This window comes from Delphinus delphis, chromosome 16, assembly GCF_949987515.2.
Source record: "Delphinus delphis chromosome 16, mDelDel1.2, whole genome shotgun sequence".
Taxonomy (NCBI): Eukaryota; Metazoa; Chordata; class Mammalia; order Artiodactyla; family Delphinidae; genus Delphinus; species Delphinus delphis.
The window spans coordinates 82,628,278-82,646,621 of record NC_082698.1 but is presented as its reverse complement, the minus strand read 5'-3'; the positions used below and the strand labels follow the sequence as shown (position 1 = coordinate 82,646,621).

General features: G+C 57.4%; 1 protein-coding gene and 1 non-coding gene across 3 annotated transcripts in view; one reads left to right on the top strand and one right to left on the bottom strand.

Moving 5' to 3' along the window:
- The window catches only part of PGBD5 (piggyBac transposable element derived 5), an 89,291-nt gene that overhangs the window by 36,513 nt on the left and 34,434 nt on the right, over positions 1–18,344 (bottom strand). The gene's annotated exons all lie outside the window — the stretch shown is intronic.
- Positions 10,804–10,912, top strand: LOC132440096 (U6 spliceosomal RNA). The gene has a single exon (XR_009522506.1). It is a non-coding gene; the product is annotated as a U6 spliceosomal RNA (small nuclear RNA).

Sequence of the window (18,344 nt, the reverse complement as noted above, 5' to 3'; positions counted from 1 at the left end):
TGAGGCATCCCAGGTCTTAAACGCAGATGGACAGATCTGGGACGTGCAACCCTAAATTTACTGCTCGCTAACTGCACGGTCTTGGATAGATTTCTTCATCCCTCCCGTTCATAAAGTGGGCACAGTAATAGCTGCTTTGCCAGGCTGTCGTGTGGGGCAGGCTGAACGGGGGACGCAGGGGATGCCCCGCGCACAGTGCCTGGCCCTACGGAGGTACCTACAACTGGGTAACCTTTACTGAGACGTTATCTACAGAAATCCATTGACGGCGGGCTGAGGGCTTTAGAATGCTCTAACTGCCCTCATTTTACAGAAGAAGAAACCAAGGCCCAGAGAGCAAAGCGGCCACCATATTCTTGCTCACCAGTCGTTTCTTGGAAGGGCTCCAGGCGGTCCTGGTGCCACGGGCACCGCCCTGGCTGACCTGACAATGAGGCCGGGAAGGCGACTCCACGGCCGCCCTGACTGAAATCATTTTATTTCCGCGAACCTTGCAGTAGGTGAGGCCATAAATTATTCAGGGGTAGCTTTCAAAAAGGAGGCAAACCAGCATTTTAATGGCTACATCATGCTGAGTAAGCAGAATGAAATGTTCTCTTCCAAAAGTTATGTTTAAAGTCATTTTGCCTCTCAGACCATTTCAAAATGAATTCACACAGGGGCCTGGCCGACCGCTTAATGAAGAAACCGGGAAGTAGCTGATACCCTCTTATAAACTCACACAGCCGTCTCCCTCCCCTCCCTCCTCACGGCCACCCACCCCATCGTGTCACCACACCGCTCCTTCAAGGCCCCATCGCCACCACCCACCTGGTTCCCTCGGCCTCCAGGGGATCAAACCCAGGATGTGGCAGCAGGCCTGCAGACCGGGGGGCCCCGACAGTCGCTCAGAGACTCCCCAGCCCACCGCATGCGAGGAAACCCTAACCCCCCTTCTCAGCAGCGGCTACAAAAGCAGATGTGCTGTTTGGAAAGGGGACGGTCACTCGAGGGTGGCAGGGAACCACCATTCAGTGAAAAACGTCGTGGTGACCCTGGGAACAGAAAGGAGTGCAAGCGGTATTCCCTCCCCAGACGTTCTCGATGGGGTGAGGGGAGCAGGCCACGGAGAGTGACCCGGTGACGTCAGGCTGGGGAAGGCTGTGCCCAAGAGGGGACCCTGAGTCCAGGGCCTGGGGACAGGGTCCGGGAGGCTCCCTGAAGGGGCCACGCGAGCTGGGCTTCATGGGTGGAAAGTCATCAGCCCGTGGGGCGGGGCTGCAGACGTTGCAGAGTATTTCGGGCAGAGAGAACATCTCGTGCAAAGGCCCCGGGAGGAGGGTAAGCGGCTCGAGGCGTCGAGGGGCATGGGACCTGGGCTGGCACCGGGGCCGGGCCAGTGAAGCACCGTGAGCACGACGGACCACACCTCAGGGGGTCCTCGCTGTCGCAGAGTGGGGGAGGTCTGGGCAGCTCCTGAAGTCACTGAGACCCGGCGGGGACCCAACGGAGCGGGAAGGGTGGCCACGGCCCATCCCTGTGCTTCTCGGGCTCCTCCCCTGGTCCCCCTGCAGGTGTGCTGGGCACGGGCACAGACTACAGGTGAGGGGGCAGTGGGGACGGCCTGAGCCCGGGAGCCTCCATGCAGAAGCGGCCACATCCACTGATCACTTCTGCTGGCACCAGGACTGGCACGCAGGCTGATACCGTAAGCTAACGGTGTCTGGACCGAAACCCCAGGCCCCCACTGCGCCCCCCACCCTCCGCTCCTCCCCACCGGCCCCCCGGTTACCTGGGCCAGACACCTGGACCACCGTGGGTCCTGCGCCTCCTGCAGCCCACGCCCACCCCTGCGGCACGTCCTGCCACCCTCACCGCCACACCGTGCCCACCAACCAGCGCATGCAGCCCGCCCTCCCACGCGGCCGCCACCTCTGGCCCGGACGATTAAAGCAGCCTCCCGCACGGGCATCCCCCCTCCCCAAATAACTGACAGCAACAGGGAAATTATTTTAAAGACACAAACCGGAGCACAGTACCCCTGCGTAAGGAAAACGCCCCCACGAGCGCCCACTGCACTTCAAGCAGAGCCACATTCCTCCCCAAGCGCTCAGGGTTCAGGGCCCTGCATGCCCCACCCCCAGGCTCGCCTGGGCCGCGCTGCATGCCGGGCAGGTGGAGCTGGTGTCAGGCCTGGGCCCCGGCATCTCTCCCCACCACAGGCCCTGCGTCCACGCAGGCCCGTCTGCGGGGACGAAGCCCTCCTGGCCTCTGGATTCAATGAGCATCCCCGGTAGGCTTTCCTGCCCACCCAACTGCAAGCTGACCAGCGCCGGGCTTCTCAGTCTCGGCCCCCACTTGGTCTCCCCGCTTATGTTCATCAGCCTACGGTGGTTTTCTTAGGGACTGACACTTGCTGTGGCCTGCCTCTGCTGCCCCACCCTCAGAGGTCGAGGCGTCGTATCACCCTGCCGCCTCGGAGCCCAGTACACGGTATGTTCATCACATTCCCGCTGATGGTGGATGGAACGTGAGTGGCAGGGAGGAAGGAGCCACGCCCGCCAATGAGATGCCCCTAGGCAGGGCCTGGTGTCTGGACAGCAGCCCCCGTGCTAATGCCTGGTGGAGAGGCCAGGCCAGCCAGCAGCTTCTGTGTGTAACAGGAGGCCTGAGTGGGCGGGCAGGGTGGAGCAGAGCTGGCACGCCCCTGGCTGCACCTCCCTGAGGACACCAAGCTGGGGTGGCCAGGGGAGCCCTGGGTGGGAAACACTTGGTCACGGACAGCATGTGGGAAGGGGCACGTCACAGACACCTACCAGGTGCCCAGCTTCGGTGAGCTGGCTTGGGATCTTGCTGGGTTTAATTTCCTCCCTCCCTCCCTTCCTGGATTGAGGGAAACCACTGCAGAACTCCCCCCGGCCCTTCTGTGTCTTCTGATGCCTTTTCCCCCTTCCCTGTCCACAGCTGCTGGCTGTGTGACCTTAGGCAGGCCACATAACCTCTCTGTGCCTCAGTTTCCTTACCAATCCGATTGGAGTAATAACCACCCTAGAGTGAGTGGAAGTCAGACAATGGCCGGTCCCGGCCAGTCCTCCCTGAGGCCCGCTGGGACGTGGGTCCCGGTCCCCAAGGAGCTTCTCCAGCTGCTCCCTTCCCTCCACGCACTGCACCATCCAGACCCGAGGCAGCGGGCACCCCGCGTGTGGCACTGACCCCCACCTCTGCCCTGTCTGGAAGAAAAGGCTGGCTTTGTGTGCTTTCGAAAGCGTAAGCTTTTAGAGACTGAAGCTTTCATTTTGAGATGAGATTGGCATTTTGCATACACTGGCACTTTGGGGTACAAACAGTCAGCAGTTTTGCGACATATACGAGGAACACAGTATTTTGAATTAACGGTTTAAAAATAAAAAAAAAAACTTATCTCCAGGCCAAATCAAACGGTATAAAAATATAACGGGAGGACTTCCCTGGTGGCGCAGGGGTTAAGAATCTGCCTGCCAATGCAGGGGACACGGGTTTGAGCCCTGGTCCGGGAAGATGCCACATGCAGCAGAGCAACTAAGCCCACGTGCCACAACTACTGAAGCCCACGCCTAGAGCCTGTGCTCTGCAACAAGAGAAGCCACCGCAATGAGAAGCCCACGCACCGCAACGAAGAGTAGCCCCCGTTGCCGCAACTGGAGAAAGCCTGCGTGCAGCAACAAAGACCCAATGCGGCCAAAAAAAAATTAATAAATTAATAAAAAAAATATAACGGGAACATCCTGCATCATTACAAAAATATTCCTCTCACTGGAGACACTGAAAAACCTTAAGGCAACAGTCCATAAATGGGTAACGCAGAAGACAGGCGGACCCGTTGTTCTCATTGCCAGCTGCAGCTGGTCTTCATCTTCGGTGGACGTAATCGTCCTGTCTCTCGCATCCTGCTCTCCTTCCCCCGGTGGCTGATAGGCAGGACAAGCCAGCTGTCTGACAAACACTTGAGGTCTAAGTCTCCACTGCAGGACGCAGCCAGGCGGCCACGGGAGAGCTCTAAAGTCTCTTCCCTTGCGTAACTTTTGCTCACAGCTAAGTGACAGTAACGAATGCAATTCACAGCCGGATCAAGGGGTCTCCAGGCAGGGGTAGGAGTCCCGGCTGTGTTCCCGACATCCCTGGATGTGTGGCAGGGGGAAGGGGGATACCTAGCCCTATGTCACCGGGCGGCTGTAGGCAGCACCAAGGCTCCCCTTCTGCTTAGGCCTGATCTGCAACGCTTACCAACATACGGAAATGAGCTCAGATCAGTGCTACAGTCCCCTAAATGGTGTCTTCCAACAGAGGAACATCTAAGGCCGTTAGAAAACCTGCAGAAACCTGGCCGGAAAACCCCAAGAACCGCATCAGTCACGTAACGTATCAGCTGTGGGGCTTCCTCGTTAGGGACGCGGAACAGTAGACTGTGCACGTGTGTGCGTGTGCGTGCGTGTGGTCTTCCTCGAGCTGACGTAGCACAGTGGCTGGCAAAGCAGTTGACCACACAAAGAAAACAGTTTTGGCGCCGGGCACCTGAGTTGATGCCGTTCACAGCGAACAGACCATAGAATAGCAGTGTGGAGTCCCTACAGAAAGAGGCTAGTGGACTAATGGAGACACTAAATCCAGAACCTTGACTAGACGTCATGTGGCAAAGCGCAGGTACACAGAGAAGGGGTGACATGCACCCGAGTCCGACGTGTCACCTTCAGAAACACTCACTGTAGGAGGCCCATACACACACGTAAGAAAGCCCTATTTCACACGAAACGTTCAGATTTCTGTGTGACAGCCAACTCGAGTTCCTCCACCTGAAGTCAACCTGCTCCGAGGGGTCTCCTGGGAGCGCTCTGCTGGGCAGAGGTGGCCGTGCCCATCTCCACGTGCACTGAGCTAAGACAGCCTGGAGAGAAAGGACGGCAGTGCCCGCTCCCCTGGGCCCGGGGAACCCCCCAGCCCGACCGTGTCCTCTCTGTCTGGAGCAGCGGTGTCTCTACAGTCGAGCTCACGTGCACAAACTATTCTTTGGACTCCGTTCGTGAAGAGAGATCAGATCAGACATGTTTGTACAGACAGAACAGGAATTCCTCCCCCTCCGACCAGATCTGGTTCTCAGCGTGAGTAGCGAGGTGATGACGCCGCAGAGCAGACGCAGAGGTCACACGAACGACACATGTCACTGTAACTGACTGCTTTACTGGCAGTAGCCCGAAGGCCAGGAGGCAACAAGGCTATTCTGCGACAATTTGTGAGTCTGTGAGTCCTGCCATGCCCAGTGTGCTGTGGCCTTCAACAGTCCACGCTACTGAGAAAGCCTGGCCCAGGCTCCCCCTGCACCCACCCTCCCCCCAGGCTCATTCCCGACCCACCGCCCGCCCTGGACCAGGCTCATCCCACTAAGATACTTGGGCACCAACACACAGCTTCCCCTCTCCCTTAGCGCTGAGGGGTGGGGTGGTGGTAAGGGTGGAGGAAGAGCTGCGCACAGCTGGGGCTGGGTCTGGGTCTGGGTCTCTGGGTCTGGGTCTGGGTCTCTGGGTCTGGGTCTGGGGCTGGGTCTCTGGGGTTGGTGCTGGGGCTGGGTCTCTGGGTCTGGGTCTGGGTCTCTGGGGCTGGGTCTAGGGCTGGGTCTGGGACTGGGGCTGGGTCTGGCTCTGGGTCTGGGTCTGGCTCTGGGTCTGGGGCTGCCTCTCGGTCTGGGGCTGGGTCTCTGGGTCTCTGGGTCTGGGTCTGGGTCTCTGGGTCTGGGTCTCTGGGGTTGGTGCTGGGGCTGGGTCTCTGGGTCTAGGGCTGGGGCTGGGGCTGGGGCTGGGTCTCTGGGGCTGGGGCTGGGTCTCTGGGTCTGGGTCTGGGTCTCTGGGGCTGGGTCTAGGGCTGGGTCTGGGTCTGGGGCTGGGGCTGGGTCTCTGGGGCTGGGTCTGGGTCTCTGGGGTTGGTGCTGGGGCTGGGTCTCTGGGTCTAGGGCTAGGGCTGGGGCTGGGGCTGGGGCTGGGTCTCTGGGGCTGGGTCTAGGGCTGAGTCTGGGGCTGGGGCTGGGGCTGGGGCTGGGTCTCTGGGGCTGGGTCTGGGTCTCTGGGTCTGGGGCTGGGTCTCTGGGGCTGGGGCTGGGTCTGGGTCTGGGTCTCTGGGGCTGGGTCTCTGGGGCTGGGGCTGGGTCGGGAGCTGCCCTGCTCCAGGCTCTCGTCTACCTGAACCTCCGGGAAGCTGCTGTTTCTCTGGGTCTCAGCTTCTTATTGGTAACTTGCATCATCTCCCTTCCAAGACTAACGAAACAACAAGACAATGATGTAAGTTATCTTGAGGAATGTCAATAATCGCATAAAAGTCTCATATCATCATTCTGAAATAGCTGCTGTCCAGACACGCTGAGGACAGCCCGTACTGGGCCCAGGTCCCCATGACTCGCCAGGTGTGGGACCTTGGGCACATTGCTTAACCTCTCTGTCTTGGTCTGTTTGGGCTGCTACAACAGAATACCACAGGCAGGGGCTCAAACAATAGAAATGTACTTGTCACAGTTCCAGAGGCCAAAAGTGCAGGGTCAGATCGAATGCAGGCAGATTCGATGTCCAGCGAGGTGACGGCCGCCTTCTGGTTCATAGGGGGCTGTTTCCTCGCTGTGTTCCCATATGGGGAGGGGACCAGGGAGCTCTCTGGGTCTCTTTTATAAGGCACACATCCCATCACGAGGGCTCCACCCTCATGACCTGAGCATCTCCCAACACCATCACACTGGGCGTTAGGTTTCAGCATATGAATCTGGGGGGCACAAACGCTCAGTCTACAGCACTGTGATCTGCAGTCTCCAAGTCGGTAAAGGGAAGATAACAGTATGAAATTCAGGGTTTGGGTGAGGATGAAGTGGGGCGACGTAGGTCAGGAGCCTAAGGTGCGTCGCACACACCCGACGCCCAGTAACAGCGCCTCACCACCTGCGGACGGCATCCGTGAACCCCGCATCCCCGGCCCCTGTCCCTCTTCCAGGAGCTCGCGTACCAGATGGCTGTGACAGAACAGCAGGCTTGGCGACCACACTTTGTGTTTCATTTAGACATCGTGTCTATTTTTCACACGAGGCTGTATTTTGAAAGCTCTGCTTGGGTACAGAAAGGACAGAAGGACACTTTCCCACTTGGGGAGCACCTGATGGGGGAGGGACGTGGTGGTGACGAGCAGTCCAAGGCCTGCCCGCCTCCAGCCCCAGTTCGTGCAGAGTGGCCAGGGAGGATGGGCCACCCGGATGCCGAGTTAACGTCCCCCATCACTTCCCAGATCTTCCCTGATGCCAACACACCCACTGCAGCTCTTCAGCCCCAATCGCATCGGGTCCGGGCCCGACTTCCATCCACCCGGGACACTGTTTATGCCTCAGGCTCCTTCCCCAGACCTACCTCCTCCCGTTCATGAGGGCTCAGCTGAGGCCACTGAGGTCCCCAACTTGCTGCCAGCCCTGGCCAGTTCCAGGTAGCATGGCAACCTCACCCGCACCCCCCAGACCACCTGGACCACCCTAGTCCCTCCTCCACGAGAGGTGACAGAAGCGGACCACGCCGTCAGGCGCCGGGGCAGAAGCAGTGAAAAGGATGTCACCACCCTAGGCTTCTAGAAGGGTGCCCTTGACAGGACAGAAGATCCTGAGGCGCTGGTGGAAGGTCTTCTTGGCATCGAGCACCACGGCAGGCGTGTAACTGGCAGTATTTTCCTCTTGCAACGGTCAACCAAGGAGGCCCTGGGATGCCCACCTCGCAGCTGTGGAGGCTCAGGCTCACGGGAACAACTCGTGTGAGGTCACCTGACCTGGGGAAAGACGCGCCGGAGAGCCTCGCCCCGATGCCCCTGCGCACGGGGGCACAGACGCCCCACACGGTGGGTCCCTCTGGCTTTGTGGTTGCTTGCGACCCTCCACGTACGTGATGAAGCTCTGACCGTGAGGATGGCTGTGAGGCAGCGGCTGACCAGGAGAAAGGAGGGAAAGCTGGAAGCCGACCACCGGCGCGCACGTGGGCTTGGGAGGTCTCCTCGTGGCTGAAGGAGATCCGCAGAAAGAACTGTGCGCTGCTGACGTGAAACGGCCCCTCCCTGAACGCCGGCGGGGATGCACCAACAGGAAGTCGTGGATACTGTTAGGATCCTGTCGGGGAAGTCAGGGTGATTCTATCACTTACGGTGACTCCCGGGAGAGAGGGTAACAGAAGGGGTGCGTGCAGGGTCCACGGGCGGGGGTCTGTCTCTTCTGTTCCCTGTTGCATCTTCACCGCCCAGAACACCGTCTGGCCCACGGGGGGCGCTCAGCAGATACCTTGTCGGGTGAGTGATGAATGAATGAGGGAGCGAGGGAGTGAAAGGGAAACGGCTCTTCAGGATTTGAGGGCAGTAAACAGAGGAGGTCAAAAGCATCGAGGGTTGGGGTTATGGAACCCGATGAAGGAGGGAGAAGACAAGGGAGCAGGTCCTGGAGCCGGGGACCCTTACCAGGCACCTGTGTGTGCGTGCATGCAGTGTGTGTATGTAGCCAAAGAGGTGAGGGACCCGGGCCTCACATTCCTCAGGACCCTAGATGTGGCCCTTTGTGCTTACCTACACATGAGATTAAATACGTGGCTATGGAGACACACACGCTGGGCCGCGCACAGAAAATGCGCCGTTTTGGGAACCCTGTCTCGGCACTGAAAAAACGCCGGGAGCCTGAAGAAGCAGACAAGCCAGAAGCAAGTGGCACAGGCTGGTCCCGAGCCCTGCACATCTCAGCCACAGGCCAGAGAGGACGAGTCTGGAGAAGCCAGAGGCCCTGCGAGGCCCCCAGGGAAACGGTGCGGCCCTTGCCAAGCCAAATGAGAAAGTAACGGTCACGCGGCAGCCTGCCCCAGACAGCGGGCCTCGGAAGGTCAAACCTGGACCTCCTCTCCGGGGCCCAGCCCAGCCTGAGCAGCAGTTGGTCAAGGATGTATGTGGACATGACGGCCGTTAGATCACTGATGGGCGGGGGTGGGCGGGGACAGCTGGTCCGTGCTCTGCTGGCCCCTACAATCCAGGCACTGCTGGCTCCCAGGCTCCCCTCCCCAGAGGGCAGTGGGCTCCGCCTGGTCCGTGCACGCAGTGATGGGGAGGTGGGTGGCACTGGACTCCCTCTGCAGGCGGACCTGCAGGACATGGGTGATAGCCCCCCACCCTGGTTCTCTTGGGCAACGCCCCGACACACACACACACACACACACACACACACACACACACACACACTCTCTCTCTCTCTCTCTCTCTCTCTCTCTCTCTCTCTCTCTCTCTCTCTCTCTGTCTCTCTCTCTCTCTCTCTCTCTCCTGGCTTAGAATCACTGGTGCGATCCATTACCTCCTCTTACAGACTCGTCAGTCACTTGAGGCCACACAGCCCACGTCTGCAGACCCGCACACCGTCCTCCTCCTTTTCCGCCGTCAGCCCCTCTGGATTCACTCCGAGCATCTGTGTGTGCTGGGGACAAGGGGGTGCTGCAGAGTAGCTGGGGTTAGGAGGAAGCCGCAACAGCACAGGGCCGTAGCTTCTACTACCCCAGGGCCCCGCGGCGCCCCACAGACGGACAGCCAGCCGGTGCCGGCCCTGTCTCAGCGCAAATGAAGGCACAGGAGCCGCTTGGTCCCCGGATGCTGAGGCGATCCCTCTAATTCCCTGCACACCCGCCCACACCCTGGCGGGAGAGAGAACGCAGGACGAGAGACGGAGGAGATAAGGAAAGGGGTGCTGGGATGGAGAACCAGGCCCTGAGGCGGGGGGAGGGAGAAAAAGCCTGGGCAAGTGAGGGACAAGCAGCACGGGCCCGGGATCCCCACTCTCGGCGTGGAGGCCGGGCGGGGACGGGCAGGACGCTGCAGGTGCAGACACGGAGGGCGACCCCGGAGACGCTGTGGGCAGAGGCTGACCCCGTCCCGCTGGTCACCCCGTGGCCTCCAAGACAGATGGCACGTCCGCCTCACTTTCCCACCAGGAAACAAGGACCAGAGACGGTCACGGTCACAGTGAGTGAGCTGGGGTGACTCCGGCCTCTGGCGTGCTGGTAGCCTTTCCCCTTTCAGGCCACACTCCAGAGCCCAACTCCACAAACGCTGCCCAGGGAGATATTTATGTATTTGTCAGTAAGTAGAAATAAATCACGTTTATTTTACTTAACAAAGACCTACATGACCCTGATGTTTCTACGTGTAAGCACGAGGCCGCCTCTGCGGCAGTGAGGCAGAGAGGCTAAGGGCTCGCCTGTGTTTGCCTAGAGCTGCCCCTCGACGGCCCATGTCGGCGGGACCGCCAGCTTCGGCCCAGGGGGCGGCCCTTGGCGAAGGCTGTGTCACCAGGACCTCCTTTCCCCTTCTGGGTCTGGGTGGGGCTGGGCGCCCGCAGACCCCGACCTGGGCCCGGGCCCTCTCCCTTCACCGGGAGCTCCACCATCACCTGACCAAACCCACGTCCGGGCACCAGTGCCCGGCTGTCCACGGCAGCACGAGCTCGGACAAGTGTCCGCCGTTTTAAACTGCAGTTTGTTTTCCAACACAAATGCTATTCTTGTCACCCATCTCGTGGCAATGTTATTTTTTCCTCAGCTTTAAATCATGCAGTTTCAGGATGAAGTTTGTACGAAAATTATCGGTAGGACAAATTACCCGGATGAGACCTGCTCTAGAAACACGATCACCTGTGCATCGTGGGCCACTCTGCCTGGAAGGCCCACCTGCTGCCGTGGGCTCAGCCCCTGGCCACTGGAAAGACAACCAGCTGACGCCTGAATTCTAAAGGATTCAGGGACGTTTAAGAAATACTTAGTCGTGCTCACTTCGGCAGCACATATACTAAAAAACTGGAACGATACAGAGAAGATTAGCATGGCCCCTGCTCAAAGATGACACGCAAATTCGTGAAGCGTTCCATGTTTTTAGAAACCAACACACCATCGTAAAGCAATTATACTCTAATAAAGAAGTAAAAAAAAAAAAGATACAAGGAAATAAAAATTACTCAAAACCACCCCCCCCAAAAAAAATAGAACTCAGGCCTACCGGACCTACTGCATCACAATCTGCACTTCTACAATCTCCCCAGTGTACTATGTACCCATGAATAGTTGAAAGGTACACTTCTACCTCGACATGTCTTTTCTGTCTGAGAAATACACACATTTTATCCAATTTGATATAAATAAAACACTCAAAAATGCAAAAAAAAAAAAAAAAAAGACTTAGTCTTTGAGGAACAGAAGGCGCAAAGGTGACCGCCACTGAGGCCCGGCTTCAGAGAACTTGAGAACAGAAACCCAGAGCCAGTTGTCTCGTGCCCAACAGGTCTGTTCAAGCTGGACAGTAGTCAGATTATTCCTTCAGGAGGGGAGCCTCTGAGGTACATCCTTTAATTCCACAACGTACCTAAGTTTGAGGTATGGGGAGGGGACCTTCATTTAGGGCTGGTGATGTGCCCAGAGCTGCACTGGAGACTCATGTATGTTAGCACCACATTTCTAAGGAAGTTTTACGGATGAGGAAGAAGAGACACAGACCTCGGGCCAACTGTTGAAGGTCAGAGCCCGAGCGTGAGCCCTAGTTGCCTCCTGACTCCATGCCGCTGCCCCGTCACGGAAGCACGCCTCCCACCACAGCGCCCCAAGTGCCATCCAGCCCTGCACCAGCTCCCTGGGCACCGAGCACGAGGACGCGGGCTGGGGGGACGGAAGGCAGTAACAGGTCCCATTGTGGAGCAGCCCTCCCCAGCCAAGGTGAGTGAGCTCTATCACCTAAGCGTCTCATAACAGAGGAGCGGGTCTTCCAGGCAGGCGAAGGCCCACGGCGCACAGGCAGCTGCACTTGTAACGCTGTGAGCCCAGGAAGAGCAGGGTGCTCTCAGCTCAGCGCGCCCTCCGACACGTCACACCACCCAGACCACAGAGACCCAGCACTTTTGGAGCTACTGCGTTGTTTAGATTTCCTCCCTGTTAAGGGTGACTCCACACCAGAAAGGCCAATTGCAAAGCACATACACAACGATTCCTCATTTTCATGCATAAAGATAAAAAACTAGAGTGAATAATCAACAGTGAAAGCAGTTAGGAGACCCAGAACACTATAAACCACACCTAGCAAATGCCCTACGTGTCTCCCCACCACCGTCCCCCTGTTGTCCTCTCATTTGGTAAGGAGCTCGCCCCACATACGTGCTAAGAGCACAGAATGCACCTTTCCAATGGGAGCCCTTCCAATTGGAGCAGATGCAGAAAGGCTGTCCTCCTCCTATAGAAACTCGGATTACGTCATATCTTCCTTAGCGAGATGCTCTCTGCAACAGACTCCGCTGGCTAAATGTCGACGGGGATGAAGTTAGTACTCCACTCACCCCTGTTCATAACCAGAAGCCAATCAGCATACACGATGCACAGGTCCCTTCCAGAGAGCCTCACTGTGGTCAGCCGGGTGAGGATGACCTGCAGCAGGTGGCCTGGGGCCTCCCGGCGCCTCCTGCCGGCCCGGCCTTTCTCCATGGTGCGTCTCCCACCCCCGTCTGTCCCTCACGACTCCAGCTCTGCAGCTCTGCCAGGATCTTATTAGAGAACTGAAGTTCCAGCGGAGAACACCTTCAGGCATGACCCTTCCCACGGGGGTTTTCATTTTAATAAAGGCTTTAGTGACTATCAAAGGCTTCAACTTCCTAAATCACTCCAGTGGCAGAGTGGCTAGTAGGCATGGAGAATGACACAAAGTGGGGCTAAGATTTGTAGCCTTTGTATCGCCCAGGGTGTGTCCAAAACCCATCTGTGCAGGTGCCACCCGACACCCAGTGCATACACAGGCGCTCACCTCCCCAGGAGTGAACAGAAGAGGACCTCACCCTCCACTTCAGCATAGGTGTCAATCCCTGTCCAGAGCTCGTGTCAATTCCAGTAGTTAGCAGCTGCCTGTACACATGTTAAGGAGGATTCTGAAGCCCTGTCTGGGGCTGGGGGAAGGTGGTGCTGACTCACAAGCAATGCTTGCTGTGGGGGCAGGTGGCCAGGGGCAGGGCCGCCATTATAAGCGATTTCCATTTTTCATACTTTTCTGAATGTGATTTCTGGGACTAATGGATATAATTAAATATATGGCCTTTAAACTTAGAAAAAGAACAGCAAATGACATTTTAAAGACTGGGCACTTGAGGTCCTGGTGTCCTTCTACCCGTCCTTTCAAGGCAAAGGGTTGGTTTCACTTGTAAAGCTAGAGTGGGATGAGGGGGTTTCTAGAATCCTTTCTACAGTGATATTCTGTGCATCACGGCCTATCTGCCTCGAGCACCAACTTCTACTCCTTAGACAGGAGGCCACATGAGCAGGAGAGAAGTCGAGCCCCAGGCCCCCCTTCTAGAGCCCGCGGCCCCCAGGCTCCAGCTCACTGCCTACAGCACTCCCACTGGGCGGCGAGGGGCAGAGGGCCCTGGGGCGAGAGCTCTCCAGAGGCTTCCAGAGACTTCCAGCCCCTCTTTCCTCTTTGGGATTCCACCTCCCCGACCTAAGTTTCTAAGAAGGAATAAGCGAGCGGACAAGCCAAAACACCCAACTTAGGGAGACTGAATGCAGTCCAGACCTCAGGGGGTAAATTTTTTATGGAAAAATGTAAGAATCCCTCAAAAGTTAACATGGTAGTCAAACACCTGCTTGTGCTTGCCACTGGTTACAGATACTCCTCTTTGTAACCAAGGTGTTGTTTGTCAAGACTTGGGGAAGAAAAGGCAGCCTGAGCAGATGTTGGCAAAATGCTAACGCAAGAGCCCCAGCAGGAGCGGGTGTAGCAATGAGGGGAGAGGCGGGGAAGCTCCGCACCCCAGACTCTTGTCTTCCAATCAGCTGTGCGCTGCTCCCCAAATCAGAAAGCAGGTTTCCAGGTTGACATTTCCACGCTGGACGCCGGAGATGCACTAAGGAGAAAAACTCTCCATCCTCACAACCCCTTACATGTGAGAGAGATGGCCGGTCGGGCTGGGCTTTGATTTTCATCTGAGCTTTCCCTTCCTGTTTGTGTTTTTTAAATATAGACAAGGGCTTCCCTGGTGGCGCAGTGGTTGAGAGTCCGCCTGCCGATGCAGGGGACGCAGGTTTGTGCCCCGGTCCGGGAGGATCCCATATGCCGCGGAGCGGCTGGGCCCGTGAGCCATGGCCGCTGAGCCTGCGTGTCCGGAGCCTGTGCTCCGCAACGGGAGAGGCCACAACAGTGAGAGGCCCGCGTACCGCAAAAAATAAAAAAATTAAAAAAAAAATAATTATATATATATATGTATATATATATATATATATATATATATATATATGTACACACAAAGAACCTCACAATGAAATAGCAAAACATCCAGGAGGATGTGAGCAGACCTAAGCAAGAGAGGGCGTCTCTCTTCCCTTTTCCAAACAGGCACCAGTGTCAGAAGCCGTCATGGGCGCTTCTACATGAGACTTCTTTTTCATCCTCCCACGACCATGGGGGGTTGAGAGTGAAGCGCGGCACCAGCAGCGCAGGGGTAAATCTGCCACTTGTTAGCTGTGTGACCTTGAATGCGATGCCTCCTCCGTGGGCCTCAGGCCACCTACCTCACTGAGCTGTTGTGAGGATTAAATGAGTTAGCACTTATCAGGAGGCACTCAGGAACCATGGGTCACTCCTCCTCTTGCTGTTGTTATTATTTTCATGGTCGAACCACAGTCTCTTGATGTGACATGGAATCAATGGAGAGCAGAGCGTGGGCAGAGGGCCGTGGGATGGCCAAGCTGTACAGACTCCTTCCCTTCTAAGGAGGCATCGTTCCAAAGGAACACTTTACAGAGGAGAAGCTTTGTGTAGTTTTATTATTCTTGTTTTAAAAAAAAATTACTTATTTTTATTTATTTATTTTTGGCTGCGTTGGGTCTTCCTTGCTGCATGCGGGCTTTCTCTAGTTGCGGCAAGCAGGGGCTACTCTCATTGCGGTGGCTTCTCTTGTTGTGGAGCATGGGCTCTAGGTGTGTGGGCTTCAGTAGTTATGGCATGTGGGCTCAGTAGCTGTGGCTCGCGGGCTCTAGAGTGCAGGATCAGTAGTTGTGGCACACGGGCTTAATTGCTCCGCGGCATGTGGGATCTTCCCGGACCGGGGCTCGAACCCGTGTCCCCTGCATTGGCAGGGGGATTCTCAACCACTGCGCCACCAGGGAAACCCTATTATTCTTTTATTATTTATTCTTCGCTAAGGTGAGTAATCCCAAGCCACCCAGGAGGCAGGCAGCTCCCACCAAACCTGGAGCTGGCCTGAGTGTCTACGAGAGGCCTTACCTTCCTGGACTCAGCCCGCCCGACCTGCTCCATCCACTGGCCAGGGTTCTTACACTTTGAGGTCCTGGGTGACTACAGAAAATATAACGATCATCCAAACCAGCAGTTCTATTTACAAGTGGGCAAACTGAGGGCCCGGGCCCTGGTTTCCCCTCTGGTGGCCCCTGCGCTCTGCAGAGCGGCCCCAGGGCCGTCACTGTCATCGTTCAACGGTCTGTTCACGTCACCGTTACTGAGCATTCTTATTCTAACCCCAAGGACTACTTTTGGCACACACTGCAGGGCCGGGGCCTGCTGCCTGCTGGCTGGGGCGGGCATCACGGGAGAGCTCCGACACTAGGGGGCAGAGCAGGGGCGGGGCAGCACGGGGAGACGGATGGGCCCGCGGCCAGCTGCACCGCCCACGAGCAGCCTGATGCCAGGCAAATATTCGTCTGCAGAATAAAAGGGTTGGACTGAGACCACCTAAGGTTCTTTCCAGCTCTTTCAAAAACATAATTGCTGTCCACAGCCAAGAAGCAGGCCCTACGAAATCTCCAGAGACAGAACGTTGATTATTGCCTCCTTGGAAAGTGGAGGCAAGGAGTATGCAGGGGTAGCGGAGCGACAGCTGACAGATAAGGCGTTTCTCCTTGAGATGATGATGTTCTGAAGCTGTGACGATGGCTGCGCGTATTTGCGGCCGTCCTAAAAACCACTGAATTGTCTACTGGAAATGGGTGAACTGTATGGTACGTAAAATATATCTCAAAAAAGCTGTTATCCCCCAGAAAAAAAAGAAGCCGGCTCTGACTTCATTGCTACTGCTCCTGCTGGAAGAAGGGGACATCCCCTCTCCCTCACAGGGCCATCAAGACGGTATCCGAACAGTTCTGAGCGCAGTGCCTGGTGCAGCCCATGTGCTCCGTGCACAGCAGCCAGTGGGGAAGGGCCTGCTCCTACAGGGAGGGCCCTTCTCCCAGGGAAATCTTAGAAGGGAGGTGAGGAGCTGCCCTGCCTTTGGCATGAGGTCAGTCCTCCCGGGCCAGACCAGCCCCTTCCTAATCGCAGGTGCACACAGCCCCCTGCCGCGGGAGGAGAGCCTAAGCGCGCAGGTGCACACAGCCCCCTGCCGCGGGAGGAGAGCCTCAGCGCGCACACAGCCCCCTGCTGCGGGAGGAGAGCCTAAGCGCGCAGGTGCAAGGTGCTGAGCGTGGATCCCTGTGAAGCAAGTTCCTTGAGATAAAGGGGGCGAAGCTCATCTCCCACAGCAGAGAGGGACCAAAGTCCTGCAGACAACTCAGTCTGGACGCTAAAGCTGTGTGCCGCTGGGGCTTGTGGAATCGGAGAGGCGAATGGCGGCTGCAGAAGTGGAGAAGCAATGGCAATCGGTGTGAAATGCTGCCGCCGACGGTGCCAGGCATGTGAGGAGAAGCAGCTGTGGTGCTGATGATGCCAGCAACGCAAGGAGGATGACCCGGTTCCCAGAGATGGAAGGGTCCCGCCAGGGCAGCTCTGCCCGGGAGTGGATCTCTCGACCGCAGACCCTGGCCGAGCACCGAGCTGACCAACTGCTGCTCCTGGCCCTGCAAAGTCTCCGAGGATGCTCTGCAGAAAGAGCACGGGGGCTGCAGTGAGGCAGAGCTGACCATCCAACAGAGCCCTGGGCAGGGCACATAACCCAACAGAGCCTCGGTTTCCCCGTCTGTAAAATGGGGATGATTGGAGTCTCTGCCCCCAAGAGTAACCACGAGGATAAAATTAAACACTGCGCAGAAAGCACAGCGCAGCAGCTGGTACACACTAAAACTGGAAACAGCACCAGCTACTGCTGTTGATGCTGCCTGCCAAGCGCTGACACGGGGCATGTGCCTCTCGACACTGACATGATGATGAGACTCAAGCCTCTTCCCTAAAGACCAGTGAGGCCGAATGAGGACGCACCCCCGGCTTGATCGGAGTGTGAGGAGGAGGGATGCTACAGCCAGAGACTGAAGATAAATAATGCAGATTCCTCATCAAGGTCCCATTGTGGGTGTCCATCCCAAGTCTAAGGCCAGGAACTCGTCAGGAGAGCACATCACCGGGTAACGAGAGCACTTTTGCTTTTGGGGATCAAGGGCAACGGAAGTTAATTTGGGGACACCTTGTTTTGGCACGCGGGTTTCCGACTATGATTTTAAGCCACCACACGCGAAGCGATATTCCTACCTTCCACTGCCTCTCGGTAGGGCCAGGATCTAATACAGCACTAAGGAATCACATCATCTCCTGTGCAGGGATTATTAAAAAAAGGGTCCTCTGGTGGTCCTTTCACTCATGAGACATGCTGTCAAGTTGATGCTGTCTGCAATGGGGGCAAAACAGGGTCCCCCACCCCATGGCCATACCTACCATTCCCTCTCTCTCGACATTGAAAACCCTCCCAGTCACCTGGAGTCGTGCGGCTCGTTCAGATCTGCTCCCCTACGTCCCCAAAGCATGCTTCAGAGTCGGGGAAGAAATGGCACGGGGGGCCCGCAGGGAGCCAGGGTATCTCCCGAGGCTGTGCCGTTCTCCACAGGAAGATGCTGCTTCTCTCTTAACCTCCCTTGGAACACTGCCCTGCTCCTCGCCTGCTCTACAAACCCCGGGGGGCAAACGTCCCCGTCAAGCTCCGCCCTGAGCACGAGGCTTCCCCGCAGCCGCCGGATCTCGGCGCGGCCACCGCCCCCAAGACCACGATGCCCGTGCGGAACGAGGCCCGCAGGCGGCCCATCTCCTCCGTCATCCCCGAGACGGGGGCCGATTTTATCCTCCTTTGTGGATGAAGACAAGAGAGACAACCCAAGGAGACAGCCGTCGCCCGAGGGCCTGCTGTGATATCCGCACGAGACAGTAAGGCCGCCCGAGGACCAGTGGGCGCGCGTCCACAGACCGCAGCCCACGCCCCACGGCCTCCCGCGCTCACCCCGGCGGCTACGCTCCAAGCTGGCAGCTCCACGTGCGCCCGCGACCCAACCTGCCCGACCCCGGCTCCTCCCCTCCCCGCCCCCTACCTGCCCCGGGACGGTCGTTCGGGCCACCGGAGCCCT